Source organism: Loxodonta africana, chromosome 2 (assembly GCF_030014295.1).
Source record: "Loxodonta africana isolate mLoxAfr1 chromosome 2, mLoxAfr1.hap2, whole genome shotgun sequence".
In the NCBI taxonomy this organism is placed as follows: domain Eukaryota; kingdom Metazoa; phylum Chordata; class Mammalia; order Proboscidea; family Elephantidae; genus Loxodonta; species Loxodonta africana.
Genome location: NC_087343.1, coordinates 11,162,448 through 11,183,634, shown reverse-complemented (window position 1 = coordinate 11,183,634; position 21,187 = coordinate 11,162,448).

Here is a 21,187-nt window from a genome sequence, read left to right as displayed (position 1 = left end):
TCATGGCATATTGCAGGTTGTTAATGAATCTTCCTCCAATTCTTCTTCATATAGTCCAGCTTCTCTGCTTATCTGCTCAGCATATAGCTTGAATCAGTATGGTTAAACTATACAATGCTTACACACACCTTTTCTGATCTGAAACCATGAAATATCCCCTTGTTCTATTCAAACGACTGCCTCTTGGTCTATGTACAGGTTCCTCATGAGCACAATTAAGTGTTCTGGAATTCCCATTCTTTGAAATGTTATCCGTAATTTGTTAGGATCCACACAGTCGATTGCCTTTGCTTAGCCAATAAAACACAAGTAAACATCTTTCTGTTATTCTCTGTTTTCAGCCAGGATCCATCTGACATCAACAATGATATCCCTCATTCCATGTCCTTTTCTGAATCTGGCTTGGATTTCTGGCAGTTTCCTGTCAATATACTGCTGCGGCTGTTTTTGAATGATCTTCAACAACATTTTACTTACATGTGATATTAAATGATATTGTTTGTCAATTCAAGACTCCAAGAATTGACAGAATACAATTGAGAAGTTTCAACAAATGGATATAGCTCTGGAAGTGCTCATTTGTCTTTTTCAAGAAAACTTGAAAGACCAGCTACCTGGACAACTGACTGCAAGAGATCCATATTTATGCCTATTCCAAAGAAAGGTGATCCAACCAAATGCGGAAATTATTGAACAAAATCATTAATATCACACAAAAGTAAAATTTTGCTGACGATCTCACAGTTTAGGGCCTAGAAATCTGAATTCAGGGCATTGACTCTAGGGGAAGGCTCTCTCTCCCTTTGGGCTCTGGGGAAAGGTCCTTGTCTCTTTTCAGCTTTTGTTCCTCATCTCTTTGGCTATCTTCATGTGATATGCTATCTATTTTCTCCCATCCATGCTTCCTTGGCTCTGTGCCTAATCTACTCCTTTTATATCTCAAAACTGATTGATTTACGACAACCATACACTGATATGGCTTCATTAACATAACAAAGTAACACCTATACTGGGTAGAATTCCAACACATATTTGGGCAGGGGGCATAATTCAACCCATAATAAACATCCTCATGGGCAGAAGCACCCCTCTCCCTGGAGACCCACACCAATGCAGAGCATCAACTTTGTGCTACTCAGAACAGCCAGCGTGTTAGAAAGGAACTTGTCCTAATATCAATTTACTTACTAACGTGGCTTTACCTACTGAGATCCTAACAGTGAGAGCCTCATTATTGAGCCCTTTCCTTAAGGAAATTGGAAAATGCCAACCGTTTCCCTTAGGTTATCAAAGATTTCCTGGAATTGTTCGTTTTGGAAGATGATCCATTTTAGTTAGTAAATGACTTTGGAAAGAATCATGAGAAAATGGTGCCCATGAAAGTTGTAACTATTAATTAAACCAAAACTTCTGATTGTTAGGATAGGGGAGTGGTCTGTGTGGGCTCATTACCCAGAATTTTGGAATCCCTTAAATTCAGTATGCCAAGATGGTGCTCCAATCAATCAAAAAAGATTACCAATTGATTAATTTATCAGAGTGTGAATCAACTCAGTGGCAACAGGCTTGGTTTTGTTTGTCTTGAGGAGTATTTTAGTGATTTTTGGATTCAGTTCTTTAGAAGATTTTAACCTTTTCATTTATTTTTGTTTTCAAAATGGTAGATTACTATTATCTGTAAATGTTTGTCATTTTTCATTTTATCTCAATAACGGCTCAATGAGTATTCCCTAGAAGACAGGTACTGTTAGATATGCTGGTGATAACAAAACGAAGGGGGTAGATCTCTGCTCTCCAAGCTGCATCAGATCTTCATTTTAAGCTACACATCATTTTCAAAATGCCCATTTGTTTATGCATTAATTTATTTGTCCATTTTTACTGTGATGCTCCAACATCTTTAGTGGCATCCAGGCTCCTCAATGCAAGCCCTCCAAGCCTGCCACAAGACCCTAAAAACAGGCTGTCTGCTCATGTCCACTCAAGCACCTGTCTTGGGCAGCGTTTAACTTCCCTGACTCTCATCCATCTCTCAAAGTGAGCACAGTTACACACACCAGATATGTGTGTTGGAAGGGGGACCCAACACAGTACATGTTAAGAAAATCTTTGCTGCTTTCCTCAAATTCCCCTTCTGGGCCTTAGCTCACAGCTCTCCCTTTATAGGAGGGAAAATCCTCATCCAAAGAATCACCCTGAATCCTACGCATTGTTACCTCCTGTGCTTCTCTCTCTCTAGCTGTCTTAATTCTTCCATTAGAGAGTGTCATGGATCACTCACCATGTGCAGAGCATTGTGTTAGGTACAACTTGTGCATCCATGAGCCACACAGGTTCTATTTCCAAGGGGTTTCCCATGTAATAAAAGGGGATAGAAATGTAAATAAGTAAGTTCAATACTGTGTGATTGTCTCCATATTAGAGCTATGTGCTGGGTACATCTAGAATCACAGAAGAGAAAATGATTGATTCTTCTGGACATGTGAGGTCAGGGAAGACGCTGCACAGAGAGTAATGGAGGAGTTGCGTCTTCAAGGATAACCCTGCTCCAAAGACATTTGAGTATTCCCTAGAATACGTCCAAAGACAGGGCATGTGGAGAAAGGCATGTCCAGATGAGAGGTGATCCAGGTGCTGAGCAACGTAGCATCTTTGGAGGCTGAGTGGCTTATCGCTGCAACATAGGGGAGGCAGGTGCACCGCAGAAGGGCAGGACTCCCAAGTAAGCATGGTCTCTCCTTTAAATACTCCCCAGAGAGGTTCTGAGGCTTGGGTATTTAGTTTATTCAGTTTAACTGACTTATGTAATATGGTTCTAAATGCTTCTTAGGCATCAGATGAAATTGTTATCAGGTACTTTTCCAATTCTTTAAACCAAATCAGGAAAAAATAAAATAAAATCTATTACTTGGAATTGTGTTACCTAAAGACAAAGTTTGCTTGACATTGTTTTTTTTTTTAACTTCATTCAATGTACATTCATTGGAGTATCAAGTTTGACCCTGCAAGTGGGTTCCAACTCATAGCGACCCTATGTACAACAGAATGAAACACTTCCAGGTCCTGTGCCAACCCCACAATTATTGCTATGTTTGAGCCTGTTGTTGCAGCCACTGTACCAACACATCTTCTTGAGGGTCTTCCTCTTTTTCACTGACCCTCTAATTTATCTCCACTCTAGGAGCTGGTCCCTCCTGATAACATGTCCAAAGTACTTGAGATGAAGTCTCATCATCCTTGATTCTAAGGGACATTCTGGCTTTACTTTTTCCAAGACGGATTTGTTCATTCTTCTGACAGTCTTTCTGGCAGCCCAGGGTATATTCGATATTCGTTTCCAATACTGTAACTCAAAGACGTCAATTCTTCTTCAGTCTTCCTTATTCCTTGTCCAGCTTTTGCATGCATGTGAGGTAATTGAAAATACCATGGTGTTGATCAGGTGCACCTTAAAGGTATAGTAACACAGTAAAAACTACTTTACTTTTTAAATAATTTATTTTATTTTTTATTGTTGAGAATATACACAGCAAAGACATACATCAGCTTCAGTTTCTACATGTACAATTCAGTGACATTGATCACACAATTCTTCAAATAGTGCAACCATTCTCACCACTTTTTTCTGAGTTTTTCCTCCCCAATTAACATAAACTCTTTGTTCCCACCTATTCGTTAGAGTTGCTGTTGTCAATTTGCTCCCACATAGATATTTCTTTAAAAAGCATAATGCTCAAGGCAGGCATTCTTGACAGTTATGCTTTTTATTGCTTGATTTTTGGAAGACCTTAGCGAGTATTCTTGTTTTAAGGTTTAAAGATTATCTTAGGGCAATAGTTTCGAGGGTTCATCCAGACTCCAATGCTCCAAGAAATCTGGATTCCATGGGAATTTGAAAATCTGGGTTCCATGAGAATTTGAAAATCTGGATTCCCTGAGAATTTGAAATTCTGTTCTTAATTTCCCCCCTTTTGATCTCTTTTATAGAATCTTTGATCAAAATGTTTAGTAATGGTAGCCAGGCCCCTTCAGTTCTTGTGATCTCATGGCAAAGAAGGCAGTTGTTCATGGAGGCAATTAACCGCATATTTCATTTTCTCCTCCTATTCGTAAAAACTGCTTATGTGCAACCAAACACCTCATGGGATTGGATTCCTTGGTTTGGATGTTTAAGTTCATGGTTTCATGGGACAGCCCGGTTAATTGGTTCAATAACTCATTTAGTGCTTCTGTTGTATATCCTAGTTCATTCTGTAGCTCCTGAGGTCTTAAAAGCTTGTAAGCGGCCACCCAAGTCACAATGGGTCTCTATTCACCTGGAGCAACAGAGGAAGAAGAGGAGTCAGAAATAGGTGGAGAAAACTGAATCTGTGTCTAATTGCCAGTGTGAACAACTGCCTCTTTTGCCATGTGGCTAAATACTACTTTTGACATCTTATGGAATCTGACATTTAAGTCTTAAACCCACATTTTCAATACACTGTTTTATCAACCTTGAGTGGCACATATTTTAGAAGCAAAAGCATGACATTCTTAAGACTTTTTCATGCTTCCATTTGGAGTCACATCAACATGTTGCCCCAGTCCTGGGAAGGTGTGTCCCACATTGGTGTGGACAGGTCTCGGGTGCTTTCTCTGTTTTGTGAAGCCGATACAGACTTCTGACCTCATGGCTGAGCACAAGGTAGAAACAGAAAAGGTGGAAGGGGCTCCTTCCATTCCGTCTTCCCTCTCCTCTCCCTCCTTCACCCCTCCCTTTTATTTCCCAAACAAGCTAAGAGTTTTTATAATTCATCACCTGGCTGACAGATGAGTTCTGCTGGAGAATATTAGAAAATGTCTCAAATCTCATATATATGCTAATGGTATGCCGAGACTGGTCGGTGGTATGCTGGAGTTTTTAATCTGTCTTGGCCAGTGTGGAAAGTGGAGGAGACAAGTCACTGCGCTCGACAATTTATGATCAAACGACTGAATTGTAAAGGAAGAAGGACATGCAGAAAGGGAGAGTAATTTTCAGATTTAACAGCGTTGTTACTACAAATAAAGAAATCTTGATTTTGACTGTACTCGACTTTAAATGAGTTTCCTGTGCCCTGTGCTGAATTTTTCATTTTCAGATTCGTATAAAGTGCCCTGCTTAGATACAAGTGACAGAAAAGGAAACGATTGCATATGGAAATCAAATGTGTATAATAAAGCCATCTTCTGTTTATTAAATAAACACATGTAGATTACTTCTGTGGAGGATGCACTGATAATTCTTCATTGTGTTTCCCTTTTTTTGCAAGTCACAAAGAGTCTTATTTAACAACCAAGAACGGTGAGGTGGAAGCTCTCTGTTCATTACCTTCCCACTACCCAGGGGGTTCGGGCTCTGGGATTTATAGCTAACTCCTTCCTCTGGCTTTCTGGTCCCTGCTTCCTCTGTGTTATTTCAGTATATCATCATGAGCACCACAGTAATTTTGGAGGATGTATCATTAAGTTGTGTTTTGCTAATATTGGTCAACAGGGAAGGGGTGGGACATGATTCTAAAAAGCCAGTAGTGTGAAGCAAAGCCTCAGGGTGGTATCTCCACTTTTTTAGAAAGGCAGTGATCAGAAAAGTTTATGTCCAGTGATACCTGGGATCCTCAAGGTGGGTCTGTTCTGGGTTCCTCTTTGGGCCAGGGGCTGGCCAAGGAGGTACCACCATAATTGAAGGCGGGGTGGTAAGGGCCATACCTGGAGAGTGTGCTGTGGATTCAGCTTTCAGTTAAGAAGGAAACCCCTTACACTGGAATCTTAGATGACCTGTGTGGTATCCTCCAATGACATGGCATGGAACATCTATTGTGTTGGTATCTTACTTGGTTTGTGAATCCTTTGAGTGGTACAAACTAGAATGAAGGCACCATTAAAAAGAACACCTTCATGAAGCAGCTGGTGGTGGTCACAGCACAAAATTAACAGCCCAGCAATGTGACGATGAGATGTCACAGGTCGTCTTGACCAATGCCAGAATCTGTGTCATTGCAAAGGGTGGGAGAGAGTGCAATTTGGCTGCAAAATCAGAAAAAGAAGGTCTTTTGGAGAATTGAAGAATTGAGCTGACACTGAAGAAGGGAAAGCAGTGCGTTAGTACAAGTTCTTTGCTCTTCTTAGAGATTCCGTGTTAGTAAAAAAGTGCTGACTTCCTGTATTCCTGGATTGTCTAAATGACATTTTTCTAGAAGTTCTAAGCTTCCTGGAAATCAGTTTACAGATCAGTGCCAAAAGGGGGCATGAAAAGCCCAAGGTCTTTCGATGTTCTTCAAGTCACAATATGAATCTAAATTCCCAAGTGTATAAAGGGAGTAATAGAAAGAAATTTTCGTTCTTTTTGGATTGTTACAAGCTCTAATTTTTTAAAAATTTATTTATTTGCTTACTTTATTTTTCTTTCATATCCAGAACCTACACTACCTAGATTTTATTTTAAAAATTTGATAAAGAAAACATAGTTATATATTTAAATATTTATAGACATCATAATCTCTTCTGCTATAACAAGTTTAGCCCCAGGAGTCCCTGGGTGGCTCAGACGGTTAAGCACTGGACTGCCGATGGAAAGTTGGCTGTTCAAATACATGCAGAGGTATCTCCTGGTGATCTGCTTCTGAAAGTTCATAGCCTTGAAAACCCTACGAAGCACAGTTTTGCTCTGCACCCTTAGGGTCACCATGAGTCAGAATCAACTCTGCAGCAACTAGTATGTATAAATATATTTTTAGTCCTAGATTAAATTTGTATGATAACATGGCTCTCAAGGTCCTCAACCTTCCCCATGGGGACAGTTGGCAATGTACAAGGACATGAAGACAGTTGCCTTCCATGTTGGAGATTAGGTTTGATTTCCAGCCAAGGCACATCACGCACGGCCAACCAACATCCCGCCTGTGGAGGCCTGGGTATGGCTATCAGGGCTTCGAACTGGTTCATTCTGGTTTGTAGCCCCGGTGCGAATTTGCATTCCCATCCCAGATACACCTTTTAACAAGGTCCCCAGGTGATTCTTAAGTATAATATATTTTGAGGATCACTGCTCTACTAGAGATTCCCAGAACTGGTCCCTAACCAGCAGGATTACCATTACCTGGGATCTTGTTAGAAATGCAAATTCTCAGCAGGCATTCAAACCCCAAGGAACCAGTCTGAAGCACTGCCCTGAGTACATAAAACTGAGAAACCAAACCCATAACCATGGAATCGCTCCTAACTCATAGCAACCCTACAAGACAGAGTAAAATTGCCCCATAGGGTTTCCAACAGTGGGTGGTGGATTTGAACTGCCAGTCTTTTGGTTAGCAGCTGAGCTCTTAACCACTACACCACCAGGGCTCCATAGCTGCTCCCCCCTCCCTTTCTTTTCGTTACCTTCCTGTTAACCTGGGGTATTGCAGAGGTGAGTGGGTAGGTAGGCTGTGCCTCCTTAGGTCTAGCCACTGGCTGAGCATCTGATCACAATCTGCCCACATACATTTGACCTTTCCAACCCCTCTTCATCTGTGTCCTTCTCTCAATGTTTCCCTTGATGGGAGACTTGTGGAGTCAGGTCTCAACACCCTGAAAAATGGCCTTAGCTTCCATTTCTCCAAATCACTAGAGCCAAAGAACATCACAGAAAACCTGAAAATGTTGTTGCCAAGAACTTCTGCACCTTGACTGTGCTCTCATTAAATTTGCATGGACCATTTTTTCTCTATTAGCAAAGTGATTCTTCCAAGAATCCAGAACTGAACCTTCTTTATAAGGTTGCTGTAGTGAAGGAATGTCAACAACAGGCCTGGGTACGGAAAAGCCACTCCCCCACTGTCTTAGTTGCCTAGTGCTGCTGTAACAGCAATACCATAAGTGAGTGACTTTAACAGCCAGAAATTTATCTTCTCTCAGGAGGGTAGAATCCAAATGTAGGGCGCAGGCTCTAGGGAGAGACTTTCTGTCTCTGTTGGCCCAGGGAAGGTCCTTGTCTCTTTTCAGCTTCTGTTCCTGGGTTCCTTGGTGATCTTCATGTGTTGTATATCTTCCCCTCCATTTGTGCTTGCTTCTCTGTGCCTCACCTGCTCTTTTTAATATCTCAAAGGTGATTAGGTTAAAACATACCCTACACTGATATGGTCTCATTAACATAACAAAGAAAGTCCTAATCTCAAGCACTTGTCTGATAAAAAGGTCTGCTGTTTGAGCCCATCAGCTCTTTGGAAGAAAGACTGGTGAGCTGCTTCCATAAAGATTATGGCCTAGAATAGCCTACAGGGCAGATGACTCTGTCCTGTAGGGTCATTGTGAGTCAGAATCAATTGAACAGCAGGGTTTGTTTTTTAAAATAGGGGTTAGGATTTACAATACATAATTTTTGGGAACACAATTCAATCTGCAACATTGAACCGTAAACACCCAGAAGGAACTGGAGTCCTCTTTTAGGCACATGTAATCACACACTAAAACCAATCCAAACCTGTTGCTATGGAGTTGATTCTGATTCTTGGTGATATCATATTTGTCAGAGTAGAACTGCGTTCCATAGGGGTTTCAATGACTGTAATCTTACAGAGGGGAGCTATGGAGACGCAGTGGTTAAGCACTCAGCTGCTAACCAAAGGTTGGCCGTTTGAACTGCCACCAGCCACTCCTCAGAAGAAAGATGTGGCAGTCTGCTTCTGTAAAGATTACAGCCTTGGAAACCCTATTGGACAGTTCTACTCTGTCCTGTAGGGTTAATATGAGTTGAATTGGTTCAACAGCATTGGGTTTGGTTTGTTTAATCTTACAGAAGTGTAGGTTGCCAGGCTTTTCTTCCATGATGCCACTGGCTGGATTCAAATCACCATCTTGCCATTTGTAGTGGAGTGCAAACCCTTTGTGCCACCCAAGGAACCTGATCACACACTACTAAATCCATTGCTTTTCCTTTCTTTCCTACCATTGATTAATCTTCATGTAGGGCTGTGAAGCTCACAGGCAGTGGGAGTGAGTTATGGTCTGCCAGAAGAAAAACCATTGAAATTTTGGAGGCCACTGGATGAAAGCAGTTGGTTTATAGACACAAAATTACCCCTCCCACCCTGGCCTGTAGCACCAATGAAGGGCCTCCCTTCATTGCTCTGCACACAGCATTTCCAAACCACACCCCTGGGCACCCAAGAGAAGAGTCACTGCTCTCTGCTCCTCGCTGAGGTGGCCCCACCATTTCTTCTATTGCTATCTCTCAGCCCCTTGTCCTTCTGACACGTCCGAACTCCTTGCTGAACTGTGGGACGAATCAGTTCCCAGTGAGGGGAGGAGCCTCTCCTGTGGTATACGTATGCAGGACTATGAAAATATTTTCAATAATATATTATGGTCACAGGCAATTCTGTTTCAAACCAATATAAGCCATTCTGATCATTCACATTTATTAGGGTTATGGAGGCATGCACTTTGGCCTCTGAGAGTTGGCGGTAGGGGAACCTAGCGGTCTCCTCTCCAACATCATTAGTATTAAGTGGAATGTTTCAATAAAAGTAAGCTCCAGTCAGAATTCAGCCACTACCCTAATGCTGATTAGCAAATAGGCACCGAAACAATCATACAAAGTCGTATACCCATTCTGGCAAACTCAAAGGAGCCCCTTAAGAAACCCCAGCAAGCACCTTGAATGGAAGCCTTGCTCGAGGCAGAGACAGTGGTCAGAACGCAGCTCACTCCCCAGCTGGACTGGGCGACTGGATCCTCTGTTGATATTTGCACAGAAGAATGGACAAAACCAGGACTATTTCCCATACTTTAACCCCAGCTGAATGGTATAGGCTGCTGTGCTCATTGAGTTCTCACGTCCTGTTCAAAGGAGGGCAGAGCTACCGGAATGATTCTCTGGCCAGGCCACATGTCTTTAACACCACTCATTTTACCAGTGAAAACAACCTTCAGACCAACAGGTAAATACACTAATAACAAAGCTTCTTATGAGGATCTGAGGTAAGGTGGGTCCTTGTGCTCTAGTTGCTTCCTCTGCACTGTGAACTTCTGCCAGTGTCCTCAACCCTGGCTGCACACCAGAACCAACTGGAACTTTCTACAAGTTCAGAAACCTGGATCCACGTCCAGGAATTCTCAGGTAATTGGTCCAACTGAGGCCTGGACTTCTGTCCATGTATTACCAGTATGTTTCTAAGTCTGAAAGGGGCTACCTGACTTGGCCCTTTCAGGAATAACTCACTGGACCTGTCACGGTGTGTAGGTTAGAAATGTCACACCTGTATCACTGAGCGTTACAGGTGGTGTTGATAAAAGCAGTTGCACAGTGGCTGTTACAATCGGAGTATGGTTGTTGGGACGGGACCCCAGAAATTGGAACCAGAGGATTGTACCAGATCGTAAAATAATCTGTGCTTTGTAATTCAATTACTTTGATTTCCATTCTTGGATTTACCAGAGTTTGCCCTTCCACAGTTTTTTTTTTTTCCCTTTAAAGTCTGATTTTTTTTTTTTTTTTTTTTACTGAAGTAAGAGGTCTGGCATTCTGCTTCTGTAAAGATTATCACCAAGAAAACCCAAAGGAGCAGTTCTACTCTGGGTCTACATGGAGTTACCTTGAGTCAGAACTGACTTGATGGCAACAGGTTTGTTTCGTTTTATGTTTATTTGTTTTGTTTTTTGGGAAGAGAGGAAAGCCCCTGCTTGATACAGTGTTGTAAAGTGGTAGTTGTCCCTCCTCCTAACACAGTTTGGAAAATGAAAACAGATTTTCCCACTGGGCTGGTTCCATGTCCCATGTGAATTGCCATTTTCTTCGATGGGGTGGCTGCTGTGTGGCCAGTGCATCAGGGTCTCACAGGAGAAGCCACAGAAGGTGGGACACTTCTGAACCACTGCTTGAGGGGCTGAGATGCGTTGGGTTAAATGTTATTGACTTTAGAGCAGCAGGGTTATTTCTTGGCAGCAAGATGGAGCTTCAAGCTAGTTCCCATTGAATTAATTTTTGTGTTCAGTGTTTGAGGTTCAGATGGGAATAATTGGCTGAGGAAGGATGCTTTGCATTCTCGCCATGTAATGAAGCTGGAGACAGGCATCCCTCATCTCTCTGGGGGCAGGTTTGATTGTGGGGTCTTTGTGTGGTTACCAGGAGACCATTTTGACTCTCTGCCCATAGCAGCAGTAGGCAAGGTAGCAGATGAGCAGGTGGGCAGCGTGTTTGTGATCTCTAGCTGTTTGTTGCTGTAGGTGAGAAGGCAGGCTTGCTGAAACCTCAAGCAGGAGTGGTTTTCCTCCTTTGGCTCCCAGTAATGAGAGCCAGAGCCTTCGGGTTTGTAACATGAGCTTCTGGGGAGAGATCAGACCCAACGCATCATGAAATTCCACTCTTCAAACCCTGCAACCCTCCTCGGTCTGCAGCGTACCAGCGTTATCTGCATGGTATGTGTCAAAGGAGCAAGCTCATTCAACCCTTCAGTTCTTGTTTATTCATTGTTTGCTTTTTCTATACTAGGTGTTGCTTGTAGTGCAAGTATTCTCCCTCCTTTGTGTGCAAACTTACCTCACATTAAATGGGGATTCAGGAATTGGGAGGAAGGCCTCATAGGGACCAGAAATCCCTGGGTGGTGTAAATAGCTAAATGCGCTCAGGTACTAATCAAGAGGTTGGAGGTTCAAGTTTACCCAGAGGTGCCTTGTAGAGAGGCCTGGCAATCTACTTCCAAAAAATCAATCATTAAAAACCCAAGAAGCATAGTTCTACTCTGACACACCTGGGGTGACCATGAATTGCAGTAAACTCAAAGGCAAGTGGTTGCTGGTTCTTAGTGGTCAACCCTTAACTAAGCTCAGGGGATACAGAACTACCCGGCTATCAAGAAAACAGCCGATGGTGGAACATGGTGGTAAATACTACAGTTAATAGTTTTGTGACTATAATACAATCTGCCTCACAAGGGTGTTGGGAGAATAAAATGAGCTAATGTGCATGAAAGTTCTTCCCCCTGGAGGGATGGACGATGTTAATTGCCATCATTGTTAGTAAAGTGTCTACCATTGATAATAAGTGTTTCCTTCTACAATGTGTCTGCTTTCTAACCAAGTTCAAAACACCAAGTTCGCAACTTAGTAGAAAGCCAAATAAAACTTTACAAAGTATGTTCATTTGCTTATCCATGCAACAACCACTTCAAAAGATGCACTGAGCTAGTTGTTTAGGTATTGATGGTCTCTTAATTGAAAATGGAGTAATATCTCTAAAGGAGAGGCCTTCCCAGGTATAAGTCTGATGTGATACCACTATTTTTGTGCCCTGAATTTTAAATCAACCATCCCCTTGCTGGTGCATAACTCAGTTTCTTGTTATTTGTTGCATCAAGTTGGCCCCAACTCATGGTGACCCCACATACAATGGAACAAAGTATCCCCAAGTTCTTCTCCATCTTCACAATCATTGGTGTGCTTGGGTCCATCGCTGGGGCCACTTGTATTTTGGGTGCCTTCCAACCTGTAGGCTCATCTTTCATCACCATATCAATGTTCTGTTGTGATTCACAGGGTTTTCTTTAGCCAATTTTTAGAAGTAGATTACCAGGCCTTTCTTCCTAGTCTTGAAGCACTGAGGTAAACTGTCCACCATGGGTGACCCTGCTGGTATTTGAAATACTAGTGGCATAGCTTCCAGCATCACAACAACACTCAAACCACCACAGTACCATGGACTGATAGACTGGTAGTGGTGATATGAAATCATAGGAAGGCAAGCCTTCTCAGCAAGGGCAGTGGGGCAGGGGAGAGAGGAGAATTCATGTTACACCCTCCACAATATACTAATGAAAGGCCCAAGTAAGCTCTTGACAGGTGTCTTGTTGAGATGATGAAAATAAAACCAGGGAAATATCAAAGTAGGAGACACAAAGTTACGTGCCTGAAGTCTGGGCTCGAGGGAATAGACTGCCACGCTGGTGCACTATTTCCTAAATGGCTAGAGGAGGAGGGTTAGCAGATGTGTTGCTCACTCAGGCTTTCAGTGTCCATAAATCTTGTTCATTTTGGTAACTGTGTTTTCTGGAACTTTCATTCACTGTAAATGTCTACTTGTACACCTCTTTTGCTGTTTTTTTCTTCTTCCCAGTTATTCCCTAAACATTCCTGCAGTTAACCTTGCCCTCCTCACCCAGGTCCCTTCATTTTTATGAAAATCAGGTGAAGATACTTCTAGCAACCCGCCCCCAAACAAACAAGAATACAAAACAAAAAATGAATTTTGGCTTCAAGAATAAAAAAAAAAACAAAAACAAAGCAAATGGGAATTAGCGGTACACTAACCTTCCTGCTTTCTGAATGTCCATATGCCTGAGTGCTGCCTCACATAGATGAGGAAAGAGAAACTCCAATGAAATACTTAAGTCCCCCCAATACTTGTCCCTGTCCCCTAACCTTGGATTTGGAGCGGAAGCCAAAGGTCCTGCTGCCAAAATGAAAGAGGGTGACATCTAGTGATTGTCACTTCGAACTGTAGACACACGTTTCCTGGGCCCCAGAACTAGAGATTCACTAACTTACTCAGTCAACAGATGCTGTTCCAGGACCTTGAACCTAGAGAAATAAACAATTATTTCATATTTGTCATTACTAATCCCTTAGACTAGAGATTTTCAAGTGTTTCAGAAAGAAACTTTGAGCTTATGGATGAACCAACCCCCCACCCAGTCTCTGACCCAGAATTTGAATCTTGGTTGTAGACTTCCCATTGGGCTGTGGGCCCATTCCTCTCTGGACTCCACCAGTGGCATAAAGCTCACAAACTCCTAAATCAGTTCATTCCCATTTCACAGAATCTCGTGGAGGCTGGTAAGCATCTTAGAGATCATTTAATATAACACCCTCATTTTACACGTGGGGAGACTGAAGAATAGAAAGGAATAGAGATTTAAGAACGCTCAGACAGTGAATTGGTGGCTAAATGATACTGAACCTGAGTTCTACTTCCTGTTAAGTCACAGTTCTTTCTTCTAGAGGTATTTACTAGAATTTCCATTTCTTTTCTTTCCTTCCTTCCTTTTTTCCTCTCTCCCTCCTTTCTTTCTTCTCTCAAAAATTTTTTCTCCCTGCCCATTTTATGTACCAGATACCATGTGGAATGAACATGAGCCATCCTAGGGGTTTGGGAGCTGACGTTCTTGCGGGAAACAATTAACAGGCAGTTACAGCGTCTTGCAAAAAAAGAAGGCAGGCAGTAAGGAAGGTGGAATAATCACCATTACACACGTGGTGAGTAGGGAAAGTACCCAACATAAACTGGTTGAAACAAGCAAACATAAAAGAATGAATTTGCTCATATCCTGGAAAATCCAGGATAGTGGATCCATGGACCCTTTTTCTCCATCTCTCAGCTCTGCCTCTGTCTTTGTGTCAGCCACTTTCTCTTCCACTGAGGTTGACTCCCTGCAAGGGGAAGAGTGAGTGCTACCCTGGGTATGCATGCCTCCAGACAGCTCTAAGCTGCCATTATCCCACCAACTGACCTAGAGGAATCAGAGCTCATCTCTTCTGAATATGCATATCAAATCCCTGGAAAGGACCAGCAAAACCTGGCTGGTGTTACAGGTTTATACCCAGTTAAGACTGCAGAAGGAGTTTCAAGATGGGTCTTGGTCATCGCTCATCTCTGCAGTCAGGAGGAATGGATGCTGTGCCTGGCAGTCCTACCAGAGCACCATGGATGGAATGGAGAGGGCAAGTTCATTGGAAGTGAGGATTCTGGGTAAATGCAAAGACTGATCCAGTCTGGACATCATCAGATACTTCCCAGACTAAAGTCCAATCCAAGGCCTGAATGAGTTTGATTCAGTCAAGGGAAATGGTTGAGAACTACAACCAGGAAATCAGAAAGGACTGATGACACAGAACATTTTGAACATCGAGAGGGGTCTAGTAGAACTGGCACACTCAGCCAAAGCTATCGGTTTCCTAGTGTAAAATAAAATACTTACAATTGATAACTCCAGAGTCTTTCTCTTCTAAATTTATATGTTTTATACTAAAACCCATACCAGACCTGTTGCTATCGAGTTGATACCAACTCAAAGCAGCCCTATAGGACAGAGTAGAACTTCCCCATAGGGTTTCCAAGGCTGTAATCTTTACAGAAGCAGATTGCCACATCTTTTTCCTGAGGAGCAGTTGGTGGGTTTGAACTGTTGACCTTTTGTTTAGAAGACAAGGGCTTAACTGCTGTGCCACCAGGCTCCTTATATTTTGTAGGGGAACACTAAAAATAGGCAACAACTGTTCCTATATCCAGAAAGAAGATAGAAGTGGACATGTGCTTATTTTCTTACCTATAGGCAAGACTCTTCTGATCTCTCTGGAGAACGTGCTAAAACACTGACTTAATAACACTAGCTTCACATCAATTCATTTGGACTGACATATTGTAAATATAATCAGCATGCGAGTATAACTGCACTCCTCAAAGCAACTCCAAAAGGAAACATCCAAACGGGTTGACCCCCACATCCCTGGACCTCCTCACACATTTGGTTTGAAGATGCTCTCCAAGGTCCTGCTCTCTCTCCAAGACCTCAATTACTGTTAAGCTAATGCCGTTTGCCCAGAGTAAAATGGTTGCCAGCAGTTAAAGTCAATATTTGCCCAGCACTAGAATATGCAATGGCTGACACGCACCCTCTATTTAAGAGGCAAATGGCAAACGAATAATTTTGAGTGGGTGAAGATGGAAGCAGTCACTTTTCTCTGATCCACATTTGCTTGAGAGCTTGGCAAGTTCAAGATGTATATTCTGAGTTCTAACTTCCTAGATTAAATGTTGTCATTTTAAATCAAATGTAAGCAAAACCTATGTAATATGCCTGACATATATTTATTACAATGTTTTTTAGAAACAATTTCCATCCTGATATGACATTGCCTGACTTATTATTAGAGTTAAGAAAAATGGAGACAAGAGGATCAAGATTAGATTTTTCAGAAATGGAACTACAAAATGAATGGTGCATTATAGGAATATTAGAAAAATAATAGAATTTAAACTATTAGACAGATAGATGTCAATTTATACATGCTGGCTAGTTTGTTTCTCTTTTAATACTCCCCTTATCAAAACTGTAAAGCTGGGGTCTTACAGACAGTTATTTTTAGCACATTTGTATGGGAAGCTTTGTTACACTGTGGTGGCTTGCATGTTGCTGTGATGCTGGAAGCCATGCCACCAGTATTTCAAATACCAGCAGAGTCGCCCATGGTGAATGGATTTCTGCAGTTCCCAGACTAGGAAGAAGAATCTGATGATCTATCTCTTAAAAACTGACAAGTGAAAACCTTATAAATACCTGTGGAACATTGTCTGATGTAGTGCCTGAAGATGAGCCCTTCAGGTTGGAGAGCACTCAAAATATGACTGGGGAAAATCTGCCTCAAAGAAGAGTCACCTTAATGATGTGGGTGGAGTAAAACTTTTGGGACTTTAATTTATTGATGGACCATGACTCAAAATGAGAAGAAACAGCTGCAAACATCCATTAATAGCCAGAACTGGAATGTAAGAAGTATGAATCTAGGAAAGTTGGAAGTGGCCAAAAATGAAATGGAATGCAAAAACATCAATATCCTAGGCATTAATGAGCTGAAATGGAATGGTACTGGCCATTTTGAATCAGACCATCACATGGTCTACTGTGCCAGAATGACAAATTGAACAGGAATTGCATAGCATTCATTGTCAAAAAATCATTTCAATATCTATCTTGAAGTACAACGCTGTCAGTGATAGGGTAATGTCCATACACCTACAAGGAAGACCATTTAATAAGACTATTATTCAAATTTTGTGCACCTACCACTAATGCCAAAGATGAAGAAATTGAAGATTTTTACCAACTTCTGCAGTCTGAAATTGATCAAACAAGCAATCAAGATGAATAGATAATTACTGGTGATTAGAATGCAAAAGTTGGAAACAAAGAATTGGTAGTTGGAAAATATGGCCCTGGTGATAGAAACAACACTAGAGATTGAAGGATAGGTTTTTGCAAGACCAATGACTTTTTCATTGCAAATATTTTTTTTTCAATAACATAAATGATGGCTATATACATGGACCTCTCCTGATGCAAAGCACAGGAATCAAATTGATTACATCTGTGGAAAGAAACAACTGAGACTCTCAATAACATCAGTTAGAGTAAAATCAGGGGCCAACTGCAGACATTAATTACCCATATGCAAGTTCAAGTTGAAGCTGAAGAAAATTAAAACTAGACCGTGAGAACCAAAGTGCAACCTTGAGTATATCTCACCTGAATTTAGAGGTCATCTCAAAAATGGTTTTGATAAGTTGAACCCTGATGACTGAAGACCAGACAAGTTGTGGGATGACATCAAGGACATAGTATATGAAGAAAGCAAAAGGTCATCAAAAAGACAAGAAAGAAAGAAAAGACCTAAATGGAGGTCAGAAGAGACTCTGAAACTTGCTCTTGAACATAGAATAGCTAAAGCTAGTGGAAGAGATGATGAAGTAAAAGAGCTAAACAGAAGATTTCAAAGGGCTGCTTGAGAAGACAAAGTAAAATATAATGAAATGTGCAAAGACCTGTAGTTAGAAAACCAAAAAGGAAAAACACAGCAGCATTTCTCGAGATAAGAGAACTGAAGAAAGAAAAATCAAGCCTTGAGTTGCAATATTGAAAGATTCTACAGGGAAAACATTAATCGACACAGGAAGAATCAAAAGCCCATGGAAGGAATACACAGTCACTGTACCAAAAAAATTGGCCGAAGTTCAGCCGTTTCAGGAGGTAGCATATGACCAAGAACCGATGTTACTGAAGGAAGTAGTCCAAGCTGCACTAAAGGTATTGGTGAAAAACAAGGCTCCAGGAATTGACAGGATACCAACTGAAATGTTTCAACAAAAGGATACAGCACTGAAAGGTCTCACTCGTCTAGACCAAGAAATTTGGAGGAGAGCTACCTGGCCAACCGACTGGTAGAGATCCATATTTGCGTCCATTTCAAACAAAGGTGGTCCAACAGATGAGGAAATTACTGAATAAGGTCATTAATGTAATCATCAAGTAAAATTTTACTGAATATAATTTGGAAATGGTTGCAACAGTACATCAGCAGGGAACTGCCAGAAATTCAAGCTGGATTCAGATGAGGGCATGGAATAAGGGATATCATTGCTGATGTCAGATGGATCCTAATAAAGAATACCAGACAGATGTTTACCTGTGTTTTATTGACTAGGCAAAAGCATTCAACTATGTAGATAATAACACATTTTGAATACCATTGTGAAGAATGAAAATTCCAGAACACTTACTTGTGCTTGTGCCAAACCTGTATATAGATCAGGAAGCAGCCGTTCAAACAGAATAAGAGGATGCTGTGTGGTTGAAAATCAGGAAAATTGTGTATCAGTGTTGTACCCTTTCACAGTATTTATTCAATCTCCATGCTGAGCAAATAACCCAAGAACCTAGAAACATGAAAAAGAATGTGGCATCAGGATTGGGGGATGCTAATTAATAACCTGCAATATGCACATGGCACAAGCTTACTTGTTGAAAGTGAAGAGTACTTGAAGCACTTACTGATGAAGACTAAAGATTACAACCTTCAATATGGATTACACATCAACATAAAAAAACAAAAATTCCTCAAAACTGGACCAATAAGCAACATCATGATAAATGAAGAAAATATTGAAGTTGTCGAGGATTTCATTTTACTTGATTCCACAATCAACACCCTGGAAACAGTGGTCAAGAAATGAAAGGAAGTATTGCATTGGGCCAATTTGCAGCAAGAGACCTCTTTAAAATGTTCAAAAGCAAATATGCTATTTTGAGGACTAAGGTGTGCCTGAAAAGCCTTGGTATTCTCAATTGCCTCATGTACATGGCAGAGCTGGACAATGAATAAGGAAGAATGAAGAATTGATGCCTTTGAATTATGGTGTTGGCAAGGAATACTAAATATACCATGGACTGCCAGAATAGCGAACAAATCTGTCTTCGAAGAAGTACAGCCAGTATGCCCTGTAGAAGCAAGGATGGCAAGCTTTTTCTCGTATACTTTGGACATGTAATCAGGAGGGACCAGTCACTGGAGAAGGATATCATGGTTGCTAAAGTAGCAGCCAGTGACAAGAGGAAGGCCTGTAATGAGATGGGTTCACACAGTGGCTACAACAATGATCTCAGACAGCAAGTGCTGTGAGGATGGTGCAGGGCTGTGTATTGTTTTGTTCTATTGTACACAGGGTTGCTGTGAGTTGGAACTGACTGGATGGTACTAACAGCAACAGGAAAAGGGGACAATTTGGAAGTGTCGTGTATCTTTTTTATTATTTATTCTTACTTTTCTAACTTGAAAAAATAGAAATAGAATAAAATCAGAGGGCGATACAGTACACAACCATGAGTTTTCCAGCATAAATAAGCAAATGTAAACATTTGCAGTGGGCTTTTAGAACTCATATACGGAAGTGAAACATTACAGATGGACAGATACCCTGGTTCTCCCCAGTGCCTCTGCTCTCCAATCCCCCTTTGGCAGCACTCCCTTGGATAGAGTGTGTGTAGAGTCATATACTCAAGCTTTTATCATACACATGTTAAAAGTACATGCATGCTTTTACTCTGCATATATATTATTGGTTTTTACAATTTGTATACTTCAACACAAATATGTTCCGGTGTTCACTTTTTCTTCAACTTTGATGAAGCATAAAGAACAAAAGAAAATACTCAAATACTTTTAGCAATCCTCATACTGGTGAACTTTAGGGAGGTTTCTAATTTTTGATCTGACAATAGTGGGATGGAGACCACCATTGATAGGATTCCTTGTAGACAAGAGGAAGAGTTTCCCTTGGGGGAATTACCTGAACTTGGAAATGCTGAGTCAAAGGATGGGCACTGCTGGGATCTTGTTACAGACTGAATCGTGTTCTCCCAAAATATGTGTTGTAAATCTTAACTCCAACACCTGTGGATGTAACACCATTTAGGAACAGGGTTTTCTTGATTATGTTAATAAGGTCATAGCAGTATAGGCTGTGTTTTAAGTTAATCGCTTTTGAGATGTAAAAGGAGCAAATTAGTCACAGAAGCAAGCAAGCACAGATGGGGGAAGATAGCTGCCATGCTACATGAAGACCACCAGGGAATCGAGGAACAGAAGCTGAAAAGAGAGTTCCCCCAGAACAGACTGAGAGAGAAAGCCTCCCCTAGAGCCAGCACCCTGAATTCAGACTTTTAGCTTCCTAAACTGTGAGAAAATAAATTTTGGTTCATTAATGCAATGCACCTACAGTATTTCTGTTACAGTAGCACTAAATAACTAAGATAGTACCCCACCTGCAACAACCACCCACAGCAATTTAAAAGCCCCCTCCCGTTTTCCCACATTCTCACCCACATTGGGTTGCCAAACTTGTAAGTTGTTTATCCATTAAAAAAAATTATCAGGGTTCAAATAGCAATTTGTTTGTAAAATGATTTCTTTTGATTTCCGCTAACATTCAGTGTGTTTTCCTGTTTGGGGCTATGTTATTTACACTTTCCTTATTCATTTGTAGAGAACTCTTTATATACTCTGGGTATTAATCAGTTTTTCTATTATCTATAATGTAAACAGCTTCTCCTAGGATATCACTTCTTTGTTTACCTGCGTTTTATTTATTTATTTATTTAAATTGTGATCTAGATGAAAGTTGACATAGCAAATCAGTTTCTTATTAAAGAGTTAACGCACAAATTGTTTTGTGACATTGGCTACCAACCCACAATGTGTCAATACTCTCCCCTCCTCCACCCCAGGTTCCTTGTTTTCATTTGTACAGTCTTCCTGTCTCTTCCTGCCTTCTCGTCTTTACTTTTGGGGTGATGTGCCCATTAGCCTTCTATACATGATTGAACTATGAAGCAAGCATGTCCCTCAGGTGTGTTATTGTTGGCCGTATGTTGTTGTTAGGTGCCATCGAGTTGATTCTGACTGGTAGGCACCCCATGTATAACAGAATGAAACGCTGCAGTCCTGCACCACCTTCACAGTCGTTGCAATGTGTGAGTCCACTGTGGCAGCCACTGTGTCAATCCATCTGGCTGGGGGTCTTCCTCTTTTTTACTGAACCTCTACTTTAGCGAGAATGACGTCCTTCTTCAGGGACTGGTCCCTC